We start from the raw sequence: 12051 nt of genomic DNA on the forward strand, positions 1-12051 counted from the left end.
ATTTTTTTCAGTTTATCTACTTAGATACTTTCACATAATTGAACAGCTAAATTACAATTGGATACAAAACCTATTTGCATTTAGTAATAAGTGAAAATACTAAAACCAGTAAGATTTATATTTTAAAACGGTTTTGTTGTACTAATTTATAAGTAAAGTGCAATGACTGAGAGAATCCTGGCCTATATTATGACTTTGATAGAAATTTGAATATGGGATAGTATTGTCTGTATTATATTAAATGTTTTCATGGATTTTTAGCTGCTGAAACTTGATATCAATAAACTTTAGTTGCTGTTGTTTACTGGAAAAAGTAAATCTGCAAATTTCTGTTTTCTTCATTACATTCATCTAGTGTTTCTCCCAGTATTACTCCATTCATTATATTTGCCCTTAGGTTGACCTGTGAGGCACTCTCAGTGTGGGTTTTTGCATGTTCTTGTGGAAGACTTGATGGAGAATTGTGTCTCTGAGTTTCTGCAATTTGTGTTTTCTGAATAAACCATAGAAAATCCCAGGCAAAATAAAATCCTAGGGTTAGTAGAGTTGCCAGTGGGTCAGTACGTAATTCTTTTCATATTTTAAATATATTTGATAGTGACTGATGATTCGGTTTGAACACTGATGATTGTGTTTTAAAGTAGATACAGAATGGTTTTCTGCACACCTCAGTTTCACATTAGATTAGTGACACGAGGACATCCCAGGTTTAATGTACATCAGTGAATAATATGTTCTGAGTTCTCAGTTACTTTTGAAAGAAACAAACTTGTAATATAGCCCAAATTTATTGTAATCTGTTTAGTTGTTTGTATCAAAGAAAGAATCACTTCACCACGGTGTTTGTGTCTGCTGAAGTTTTAAAGCAAACAAAATAAAATTGCAGGAGATAATTGCTTAAATTGTTGGAGACAGTTTTGGTTGAAATATTAAGCCCCTTTTGGGAGTAAGGTGTTCCACTCTTTCAGAGCAACTCTTCACATTTTATTCACTGGACTTAATATCTGGTTAACTCGAAGCTGAGGAGTTGATTGACAGTTGAAAAAAAATGGCATAATTAATTATGTGTAGAAGAAATGGAAGAGATAACAATTTATTTAACTTCTGAAGGTCTTGGTGACCAGAAATAACCAGCTTATTAATAGATTCCTTGTTTATTTCTTTAAAGGAGAAATATTTTATATACTTATTTCTGACTATTCAGAGTTCTGTACTGATCCACTTGCTAATTTGTTTTATGGATAACAGTGAGTGATTTTTCCTTATCAGTAAGACAGAGGTAGACTCTGGTCCCTTGCAAGAAATGTGCTCCCTGTGTGTTTCCATACTCCAAAGGATTCTTCATATGGCATGGTTGTCATACTGTATGTTGTCATACCTGGTTTGCTGTAGATTAAATTTTTGGTTTTGGTGGTGGGTGGGTTTTTTTGCTGTTTGGTTTTTTTGTTTGTTTGTTTGTTTTACTAGGTAATTTTCTCCTGGTTTGCTTGGTTATTATGGTTTTTTTTTTCCCTGATACTTCAGCTCTGTGCTGGAATTTGCACCGTACCTTAGAGTGCTGTGAGTTTTCTCTCAGTGCTTGTGTGGAGTGGAGAGGTGTTTGTCAGCTCTGTGCCATTCCCATTGTTGGGTTGGTCATTTTCTTCAAGGGAAATGCATATGTCTAGAGAAGTAACCCCTGTTCAAGCTGTGGTGGCTGTAGCAGGATCCTGACAATGCTACCTCTGTTTCTCACCCTTCTCCAGAAAGGAAGAGGGAGAGAGGGAGGGAAGGTTCCTCCTGGAATCCTCTTTTTTTATTCCTGCCATCTCAGCAACATCCAAGCTGTCTGTCTTCCTCTGTACAACCATCAGGGTGCTGTAATCCATCATTATCACCTTCACAGCTTAGCTATAAACATCTTTTTCAGACAATGAGGCACACCAGCTACTGGCACTGTTTATTGGTGCCAAGTACTCAAAGAAATATCTTATGCTACTTCAAGGATCTCTTTCCTCTTGTCTTCCTCTTGTCTTCCTCTTGTCTTCCTCTTGTCTTCCTCTTGTCTTCCTCTTGTCTTCCTCTTGTCTTCCTCTTGTCTTCCTCTTGTCTTCCTCTTGTCTTCCTCTTCTCTTCCTCTTCTCTTCCTCTTGTCTTCCTCTTGTCTTCCTCTTGTCTTCCTCTTGTCTTCCTCTTGTCTTCCTCTTGTCTTCCTCTTGTCTTCCTCTTGTCTTCCTCTTGTCTTCCTCTTGTCTTCCTCTTGTCTTCCTCTTGTCTTCCTCTTGTTCTCTTCTCCTCTTCTCTTCCTCTTCTCTTCCTCTTCTCTTCCTCTTCTCTTCCTCTTCTCTTCCTCTTCTCTTCCTCTTCTCTTCCTCTTCTCTTCCTCTTCTCTTCCTCTTCTCTTCCTCTTCTCTTCCTCTTCTCTTCCTCTTCTCTTCCTCTTCTCTTCCTCTTCTCTTCCTCTTCTCTTCCTCTTCTCTTCCTCTTCTCTTCCTCTTCTCTTCCTCTTCTCTTCCTCTTCTCTTCCTCTTCTCTTCCTCTTCTCTTCCTCTTCTCTTCCTCTTCTCTTCCTCTTCTCTTCCTCTTCTCTTCCTCTTCTCTTCTCTCTAGCCTCTGTGTCAGCAAACAGAGAAATTCTGTTTGAATATGCTCAGCAGTTCACTGGAGGCAACTTGTGTCCCACTATCCTGCCCATACCTTTAGGCAGACTGTGCTCTACCTGGATGTAGGCACTGGAGTACAAAGACTGATGCTACCTGGCTTTGCTCCAAGGCTAGAAAAAGCCCAGATAACCCATGGAGCCATTTCTCTATAAGCAGTAACTCATCTAAGGGAGAGAGTTCTTGGTAACAGGATTCCTGAAGCTTCTATATTAAACTGTAGGTCCATTTTTCCCTATGATTTTCAGCAGAAATTCTTGCTCAAGAGAAACACTGGAAAGCAGCATTCTCCTTTGTAGAAGGTAAAGCCTAGCTTTTCCTGAGCTGCTTCACAGGACCATAAGTCCTCTTGGAGGTCTGTGCTGAGCCAAGCACCCAGCTATGGCACCCTGGGTTGTGTTGCATTGGCAGTGATTTAATTCCCAGTCAATGTAACAAGTCTTTCCAGCCTGTTTGCTCCAGCAGCAGCAGCAGCCTACAGTGAAGTAGCTGGTATGTTAACTCTGCCTTGTAGGTGGAACCCAAGGTTTTTTTCTTCACACTCCTCCTTCATCCTACATGAAAATGTGGCCCGTTGCATGGGCTCTTAAGAACAAAGAAGCAGCTACTGGGTTTTTCTGGGGGAGCAAGGCCTATTAGTTGGCAGGTGCTATTCTTTGTGTGGTCTCCAGACAGGAACAATCATCAGCCTCCTAGTATACTACGTGGCTCCTATTCTTATGAAAGGAAGGCAAGGTCAGAGCTTTCATTGCTGTTTCCACCTCTATATCTTTACTACTGCAATGCTGGAAGGAAAAAGAAAGCAGAATTTCCATTGCCACAATGTATTGGCCTCAGCTACTTCCATGTACTCCCATAACCCCAGTCAGCACTTCTGTGTCCCTCCTCTCTTTGGTTATACCCCTGGTCCTTTCCTCCTTTTGGCACTCAGCTAGCTCATTTCAGCAGTGCCTGGTCTTCTGTCCTGCTGGCCACACCAATTTTGGAGGTTGTCAGTGAGAGCCAGGCAGTGTGGTCTGGCATGTTGGTAGCTCTCACTCCAGCTCCCTTTGAGGAGAGAAAGTCAGTGGGACTCAAGGGAGCCCCAGCCATCTCTTCTGGCTCAATATGAGAAGACCACAGCAGTTATTCTCTGAAACCCAAACCCAAATGGAAAGGGCAAGCAATCTGGGGCTTGAGGTGTCAGGTTTCCTTTATCTGAGAAATTCACATTGCTGACTTTTGGCAACTGTGTGTGTTCTGGCTTCTTACCAGTGCGATCTTTGCACAAGCCTCTGACTTTTAAAAATGCACATTTTTTTGGTTGCCACAGGGGTGTTTCACGTGCAGTTACTGTGTTCTGTGTCAACTCAGTGCAAGTCCACCCGTAATGCTTCTTGAGCTGTCATCAGCAGCCAGGGCTTTTAGAAAAACTTTGCCCATGCTGATTGCTTTCTTTGGATATGGGGCTGAGGAGGGGAAATGATGGATTCAGCTCAGGGAGCCCCTTTCCTTGGGCTTAGCACAGATATGTAGGATGCTCAGTCCCAGACCCATGGGCATTATGAGTCTGGTAATGAACTGGGGCAACGCTTGAATCAGTGTTGGCCAAATCCTTGCTCTTTTAGAGTGGGTTTGCTGCTTTTGAACTCCTGTCTCAGTGTGGGCTTGTGCTGCAGCAAGGGTTGGAGCCAGCCTGGCTCTCCCAGGCCACCCGACAGCTGGAGCCTGTGTTCTCCTCTGTGCCAGCCTTGGCCTCCAGCAATTCCAGTTGTGGGTTCCTCCTTTCATTATCCCAGGGCTCTCTCTCTCTCAGCAGGCAGCCAGAGCCATGTGCTGTAACATGGCAGAGCTCTCCCTGCAAACACAGCTCAATTCACCTTGACTACTGGGAATGGATGTCTCCTAGGCTGGTGTGTGATGTCCCCTTTGAGAGCTTGGGGACTTGCTGGAAGAAGAGGTTTGGGTGGCACCGTGGCAGAATTCAGAGCCACCAAGAAGCCCATCCCAATGAATTGCTTCCTCAGAGCAGAGGAGTTTCTCCATCACTGAGTGCCTAATGACTTTTTTCATGATACTTGCCAGAGAATCCCCGAGATGGTTTTTCTTGCAGTGAAACAGGGATGCATCTCCTGCTATTTGGAGATCATCCTGATGGATAACAAAATGGTGCTGGGGCTTGCTACCCAGCAGGCAAAACCCAAATGTGCTTTTGTTGGTTGGAGCTGGCTGGAGCTGTTTGTAGCTCTCTGCAGAGCAGATGGTTTTGTTGGTGCTTGTTAGGGGCAATGTAGTTACCAAAGCACCCAGAAATGGTGCTGTGTTTGGTAGAGCTGTGGTTTAATCTCTGTTTAAGCCTTGAGGACCTCAGGGCTGATTTCCAGGTAATGATCAGTGTGTGGTGTCCATCTTCAAGTCCCTCGTGGTGTATTCCAAGAGCCAGATTTATTTTTGAGACATTATGAGATACCTGATAATCTGCCACCCATTTTCATTCCTCCTCATTAATATTATTTTTGTAGTTTGTAGCTTGAGGGGAAATAAATGTTCCTAGGCAGGGTCAGAGGATCAAGTAGTAATAAGGGAAAGAAGTCTCTGGTTCCAGCTGCTTATGACTCCTAATTTAGAGTACCAGCAGGTATGTGAAAGCCTGAAAGCTCCCATTGCTGCTCAGTAATTTATTTAACTTGGCACTATGTCACTGGAACAACGTCCTGCAGCTTTCAGATGTTTTTATGGTATTTCTGTTACTAACCAAGTTTACAGGTATCCAGGTTCCAATTCTTAAAGGATTTTTTAAATGTTAGAAAATTATAATAATTCCCTCTTATTTTCTCCTCAAAATGTATGTATCTTAAAATAAGTATAATCACTTAAATACTTAGCCTTCCCATCTGAATGGGGAAAAAAAAAGGCCAGTTACGTTTATATAACAGTAACATTAAGTTACAAATTAACCTTTTAGTGGTTACTGGTAAATGAGAACCTGGGCATCTTTCAGAAAATAGCTGATTCAGAATTGCAAAACAAAGGGGATTTAAAATTAATTATTTAAATTGGCATGTGCTATGACATTATTTAAACCAGAATATAAATCTGCCTAGCATGGGTTTGTTGAATCAAGCAGGGCTTTCTGTTGTGGATTTACCAGAATAAATTACAATAGAAAAAAATGTATGACATCTAATCAAGGTCATAATATATAATATTTATCATTTCTACAAATATTTGATTTGGTGGGAACCAAACTAGTGCTGTCACTGCCAAAAGCCAGTCCTCATAATTTATTTTGTGGTCGTAAATTTTCCTTTGCCTGCATCTTTAGTGGTATCCCAAATTGTAATTCTTTCTAATGGTCAACCTATCTTGGCACGAATCTTCCCGTGCCTGAGGTCCACAATGCTGATTTAGCAGAACAAAAACTTGGAGGATATTTCCTTTTCTCTCTGCTGTTTATTATATCCTTTGCTTTGAGTGCAGACCAAGCTCTGAAGTTTAGGTCAACACCAAACCACTGCTGTGGTCAGGTTGGCTCATGGGAAGCAGAACTCAAATGATTTCCAGTGCCTTGTTCTCCTGGGTCTGAGATGGTTCCCAGGGATTGGGCTGCCAGCTTCTGCCTTTTGAAATCTCCCAAAGAACTTTTGGCCATTTTTTTTTTTACCTGCATCTGTGTGATGCTGAGAGCTGCTCCAGCCTGGGTGAATGGTCCTTTAAAGAGAACCAGGGTGAGTTTAGAGCTTACTCAGACTGTTTGGGTTTCAGCTTTACCAAGCCAGACATCAACAACTTGTCAGCTATAAAGAGAACATGAAATAATATTTTTTGTGTTTTTTTTTTTTTACTTTATAAAGTTAAGTAAGTGCTCCAAGAAAGTTTCTGTTTGTTTATTCATTTCCTTAAAACCTTGGAATCCAGATCTATAAATACAGTCTGACTTCATGTTTACAGCTACGATCATTCTCACTTGAGTTGATTGACTCTACTTTTAAAAAAATCAAATTGGGAAGATATATTTAGATTTGCAGGAAAAGATTAATGTCCCCAATGTTAAAATATGTTGGGTTTGTACATACAGGAAAAAATCACTCTCAAAGTCTTAATCTCTAAAATCTGGGAAGCCTGTTTGACAACCACTGTACAAGTAAAAGGAAAGACTTTGCAACCAGACTCAGGAGATGTAGCAAAAAAGTTGTTAGCTAAATTATAAGCTTAACAGGAGTTTGGTATTGACCTTAAATAAAGAGTAAGCATTTCTTACAAAGAATTGTGGCCTGATGCTCTTTTTAATTGGGGATTTTGGATGTAATTTCTGCACTGCATATTTGTAGCTGGAGTTTTGCCCTCATTCTTGTAGAGGATGATGCAGGCTTGCTAATCCATGTGAGTTTTCTTATGAAATGTAAACCACTTTTCAGATTTACCAAGTTTTCCCTGAATATCATCTGCAGCTGAATTTAGAAAGCTTTTGCCTCCTTGTAAAGGAATAGCCTTTATTCAAACTTGAAAAAATAGATGAGGCAAGAATTACGTTTCCAAGTCTTTGTTTACAAATGTAAATCAATTATTCATTTTTTCTAAAATGTACAGGATGCAGAAAATGTTCCAATTTATGTTTATTATGTTTGAATATGAAGCTGTGGCTTTGAGTGACTCAGAACAGAGTAAAACGTACAAGTTAAATTTAAAACCTAATTTATTTATAAACCAGAAATGTATCCAAATAAATTTCTGTCTGTCAGATTTTTAAACTTGTGACAAGACAGTTTTGATTAACATTCTTTTTGGCTTAATCAAATGGCTTAACAATATTATATAGTATTAAAGCAAATATTTGAGATAAAGCTAAGCTAGGTACTTTTCAGCAAACATTATTTTTGTCTTGCCATACATGCAAAATCATTCCCCACTTAAAGAAAAGTGGTTGAAGGAATGTGGATTGGGTAATTTGGGCTGAACTGTTGAAAGCAAAGTTTCTTGCTCAGGCATCCATCCAGTCCAAACTCATGCACATCTTTAACTTTCTGCAGCCTGGGAGACCTCTACTGACATGGATAAAGTAACAAGCCTGCAACATCTTTCCCGAATTTGGTGTACATACCCTACCACCCCATGCACTAGAATTCAGCATGTGTTTTTAAGTCTGCTTTCAAATAGAAGACCCGGGGCTTCTCAGAGATTACTTGATCATACCAAAATGCCCAGCTGGCAGTCAAAAATTAGATTTCCTTTCTCTTCTATGCCTATGCTTGGAGGGAAAAAAAAAAAAAAGAAAGGGGGGGGGAACGTTTTGTTGCTTTTAATATGAGCTTCATTGGATTGGTTTGTCTCAGTAGTGCAGTGGTGACGCAGCGTTGTTTTATCAGTGCCCACCCCCATCAGAATTCTTTGCTTAAGAGGAGGCAGATTTTCACCTACTGAATAAGACTCTGGACTCGCATTGATGCTTCTCAGTGTTGTCTTGTGTGCCAGACTGCATTTTATCCCTGGACTGCCTGGTGTAAGTTATAGTCCTCTTTGTACCCTCTGAAGTTTGCATGTTCAGATGTGACTGTGCTGAATGATAGGATGTCTATTTTAGACTTCAGCCTGTATTTGCAATCAGGAGGGCAAGTAGCTGGAACAACTTAGTTCCTTTTTCTTTTGAATCAGCTTTTAAATAGTGGGTGAGTTTTAAAGGTTTCTCAGAATGGGTTTTCTTTTATAAAACATGTTTTCCATAACCACGAGCACTTGTTTTCTCTGAATGGGTCTTAAAAGAATGTAGTGTTGAATCATAAAAGCAACTTGTTTCTTAAAAAGCCTTTTTCAGGCTCTGAAGGATGAAATTCTCTTTCACTCAGAGAAAAATATGTTTATCATCAAATGCACAGGGACTTGTTGATACTTCACCTATTGTATTTGTTTATGGAATTGCTGTTCAAGCCTGACTGGGGTCTGTGTTTTTAGTGAATGTTTTCTGCTACAGAACTTCATGCTAAATATTTTATATGCATTTTTGACCTTTCAGTGGTAGGCACAGAGGTTGATAGGGACTAAGAGAAGGAAGCATCCTTTGGAAGTTTTGGTAGCTGGCAGTGACAGTAGCTCTGCAATGTTAAACTGGATGGGAGCCTTTGGCAAGCTATTCACTTCAGTCTTTTTTCCATATCAAGTAGTAGCTTGGTGTATGCTTACACACATTGGGAATGTGTTAAAACAGGAACTGATTGATAAAAACTGCTTCTGCAGATGCAGTAATTGATTTTTTTCTGATAAACCAAGGAGCATTAAACTTGCATCATGCTTGGCTTTGTGACAAGTCCTCTGCATGTAATTTAGAGCCATATAGGGATGTTCTCCATCTTGAACCACTTGCATTAATACCACCTTTCATGTTATGAGTGTAGGATTAGTAATTTAAAGTACATAATTGACAAGCCTTGTGGCCCAGGCACGAGCTGGAAATTATAAGGACTACTGACATGGACAACATTGGGTTTGAAATCAGGCTTGGTTTCTATGCAGTGCTGTGTTTAGCACCAGTAGACTGAAATGCCAGATCTGGTGTGAGTTTATATACTTAGGTGGGAAGCCTTACAGATTGTTTTTATATAAACATACAGAAATTAAAGAGAGATGGAATAACCTAGAAGCTGCTGTCTGGTAAGCATTCTAGACAGACTTTTCAGCTACTAGTAACTAGATGTGAACCTGCCTGTCAGTACAAATTCAGTGCCACTGTCTATTGTGAAACGTTTTATGTTTTCAAGACTGCAGGGGAAGAGAAATTGTCCCCCCCCCCCTGTCTTGTTATGATGTGGAGTAGTTGTAAGAGTTATCTTGAGAAATGCTACACTAGCTGCTGTCATGTGATTTTTGCTCATACTTGATCAAAAACAGAACAGTTAAAACTGGGACCTTGTGGAATCTCTGTCCTGTCCAGAATAGGAGAAAGTGTTCATCTGCAGCATGGGGGAACTTCTGAGAGCAGAAGAGCTGCATACAGCATGATTTTATATATGGCATGAGCTGCATATGGGATGATTTATATACCTTTCAATGTTTCATGAATGCAGCAGGCTCTTTGCTAATTTTCTGCGAAGAGAAGATTAAAGGACATTTCTGGAGTCTCTGATTGCTTCTTTTATGTCACACAGTTGGATTGCTGGTGGGTAAGGCACTGATTGCTTCCTTAGACTTTGAACTTGATTCCAAGCTTGTATTTAACTATTTGTCCCTGTTGTCAGATGTTTCTGTGTTCTCTTCAGCAGCAATTCATTTGTCAAACAACACAGCAGCTGACAGTTTTGTTTTTCAGTTTCTGTATTGTTTTTTTCAACTAAAAACTTGCCTAGGTTTAGAAGTGTACCGTGAACAGTTTCCAGAGGAGCTGTCTTAGTAAATATCCATGTGTAAACATGTCCTAGAATGATCTCATGGTTACCAGGACATCCTGACTTTTCCCTGAGAATTCACTTGTCATTCTGCATGAATCAAGGTGCTTCCTTACCTAGGTTTTGTTTTATTCTCTCCCTTAGGGAAGAAATAGCACTTTGTGTTGGCAGTTATAACAAGATGTTTAGCTAGCAACTAAATGAAGTCCAAGGGGGGTGTCTGGATCATCTGCCAGCAGGGCAGAGGGACGTGTTTAGCATTTCCAAAAGTCACATCACGGTGTGGAAATTTTCTAAGTCCACTTAAATAGTTAAAACCTTCACTTCAGACCTCCCGATGCTGTAATTATGGATGATAATAAAAATAATATTAGCTAAAATTCTCTCCACGCAGAATTGGCCTCTTAAGACTTGAAATTTAATCTCTAAGGGTTTCCATTTGCTCTTAACAGCCCTCAGAGATGCAGGCTCCAGCTCCAGGTCCTGCAGCTCCCTGGTGCTAACACAATTCTCCAGCACCACTAATGCCCAGGGGTGAACCTGCAGTGCAGGCTGAGCTGTATTGAGCAAGACCAAGCCAAAGCCTAAGTAGAAAAATGAAATTAACTTTGCCACCCAAGCTCTGCTGCAGTAGCCTCACGCACCTGAGTGATGGAGAAGCAGGGTCAGTCCTGCAGGTAAATGGGAGGATTTCCCAGCATCTGGCTGGTCAGCTTGGATTGCACTTGGCATGCATAGAGGCAACTTGATGAAATATAAATGGGTGCAGGAGAGAAGCAGGCTTAGTGACTTGGAGCAGAAGATCTGCCATGCCTCACCGTACAATGTTTTTTCCAATTTCTTTTTCTTCCCAGTAGCAACATGAAATACCACAGGCTCTTGGGTTAGATTAGGTGATGAGGGGCATAGCTGAGCATGTCTGAGCATGCCAGATGTATTTTGGGCTCTAGAAAGAAGCGTGCTGCAAGATTTAGTCTGTATTTAGTCACTGGCCTACTTTGTAGAATATTTTGCATTTCTGGAAACTTTCACAGTAGAGATGTGGCCTTTTTTTTTTCTTCTTTCTGTTCTTTTCTTTAAATGTTAAACATCTCTTACGGTTATTTAAGACTGAAAGTAGTAACACCTATCCATTTAAATGCTGCCTGCAAGTTATTTTCAATTGTGTGTTTTGTTCCCTTTCCTCTTTTGATTTTCACCTTGTTTAAGGCAAGGCTTGGCTGTTGCTGTGCTCTGCCACTTGTGCAAATGCAGTGGGCATCGAAGTCGAGCCTCCCAGGTTTTGGAGGGAGCTCTCTTCTGAACCATCACCTTGCACAAAATGACAGGAGGGATGACTTCTAACTTTACTCCTGAGCCCATATATCCCATTTCACAGAGGGGGAGATTATGTAGCCATCTCTCTGATCCTGTTGCCAAGAGCCCCACCAACAAACTTTGTGAGACCCTTTGGCCTTCATGAGGAGTTTTGGGAGTGTAGGTACTCCCACTTGAAGTCTTCTTTTCTTTGGGACCATCTGGAGTTCTCCCTCCTCCTCCCAGGGAAGCTAATAAAGGCAACCTTGTGACTTAGTGGTTTATTTTGGAAGCTGTAGGAACTCGCTCTGGCTGGAGGAGCCAGATTTGGCAAATGTTGTCCCGTGAACTCCATTGCAGTGAGGGAATGTCACAACCCCCCCCCCTGCTTCTCCTTATCCCAGAAACTGGCTCGCTGCAATCCATGGGTAGATTGGTTGATAAGTGGAGAAAAGACAGATATCTGTTGGGAAGAAGGATGTGCTTTCACCTTCTGGGTCTGAAGGAAAGGAGTCTCATGTAATCACACTGTCTGTGGATGCATATATGGATCTCAGTCAGCTTTGCCCATTTTCAGGAGAGGAAACTGGGGCACAAAGGCTAACTTGGCAAAGGAACTGTGTAAATCCCTGCAGGATAAAGAATTTAATCATTAATCTCCAGGATCAAGAAAGGACCCTAGTCCAGCACTTCATCTCTCAGCAAAAAGTCTGATATACATTATAAAAATGTTTTAATGAATTAATTTAACAGGGCTTTGT

The 12051-nt window shown here is 40.9% G+C and overlaps 1 protein-coding gene across 7 annotated transcripts in view; it reads left to right on the plus strand.

Annotated features, from left to right (window-relative positions):
• SLC20A2 (solute carrier family 20 member 2) overlaps positions 1 to 12051 on the plus strand; it is a 58266-nt gene that overhangs the window by 11233 nt on the left and 34982 nt on the right. For 2 of the 7 annotated variants that reach the window (XM_030449507.1, XM_030449510.1), the window contains exon 1: positions 7986 to 8118. The exons of 3 other annotated variants lie outside the window; for them this stretch is intronic. The gene's annotated coding sequence lies outside the window, so the exon portion shown is untranslated. Of the gene's footprint in view, positions 1 to 7985; positions 8119 to 9553; positions 9773 to 12051 lie in introns of those variants that run through there. 2 more of the 7 variants (XM_030449509.1, XM_030449511.1) reach the window with 2 other exon arrangements.

This window comes from Calypte anna, chromosome 4A (assembly GCF_003957555.1).
Source record: "Calypte anna isolate BGI_N300 chromosome 4A, bCalAnn1_v1.p, whole genome shotgun sequence".
Taxonomy (NCBI): domain Eukaryota; kingdom Metazoa; phylum Chordata; class Aves; order Apodiformes; family Trochilidae; genus Calypte; species Calypte anna.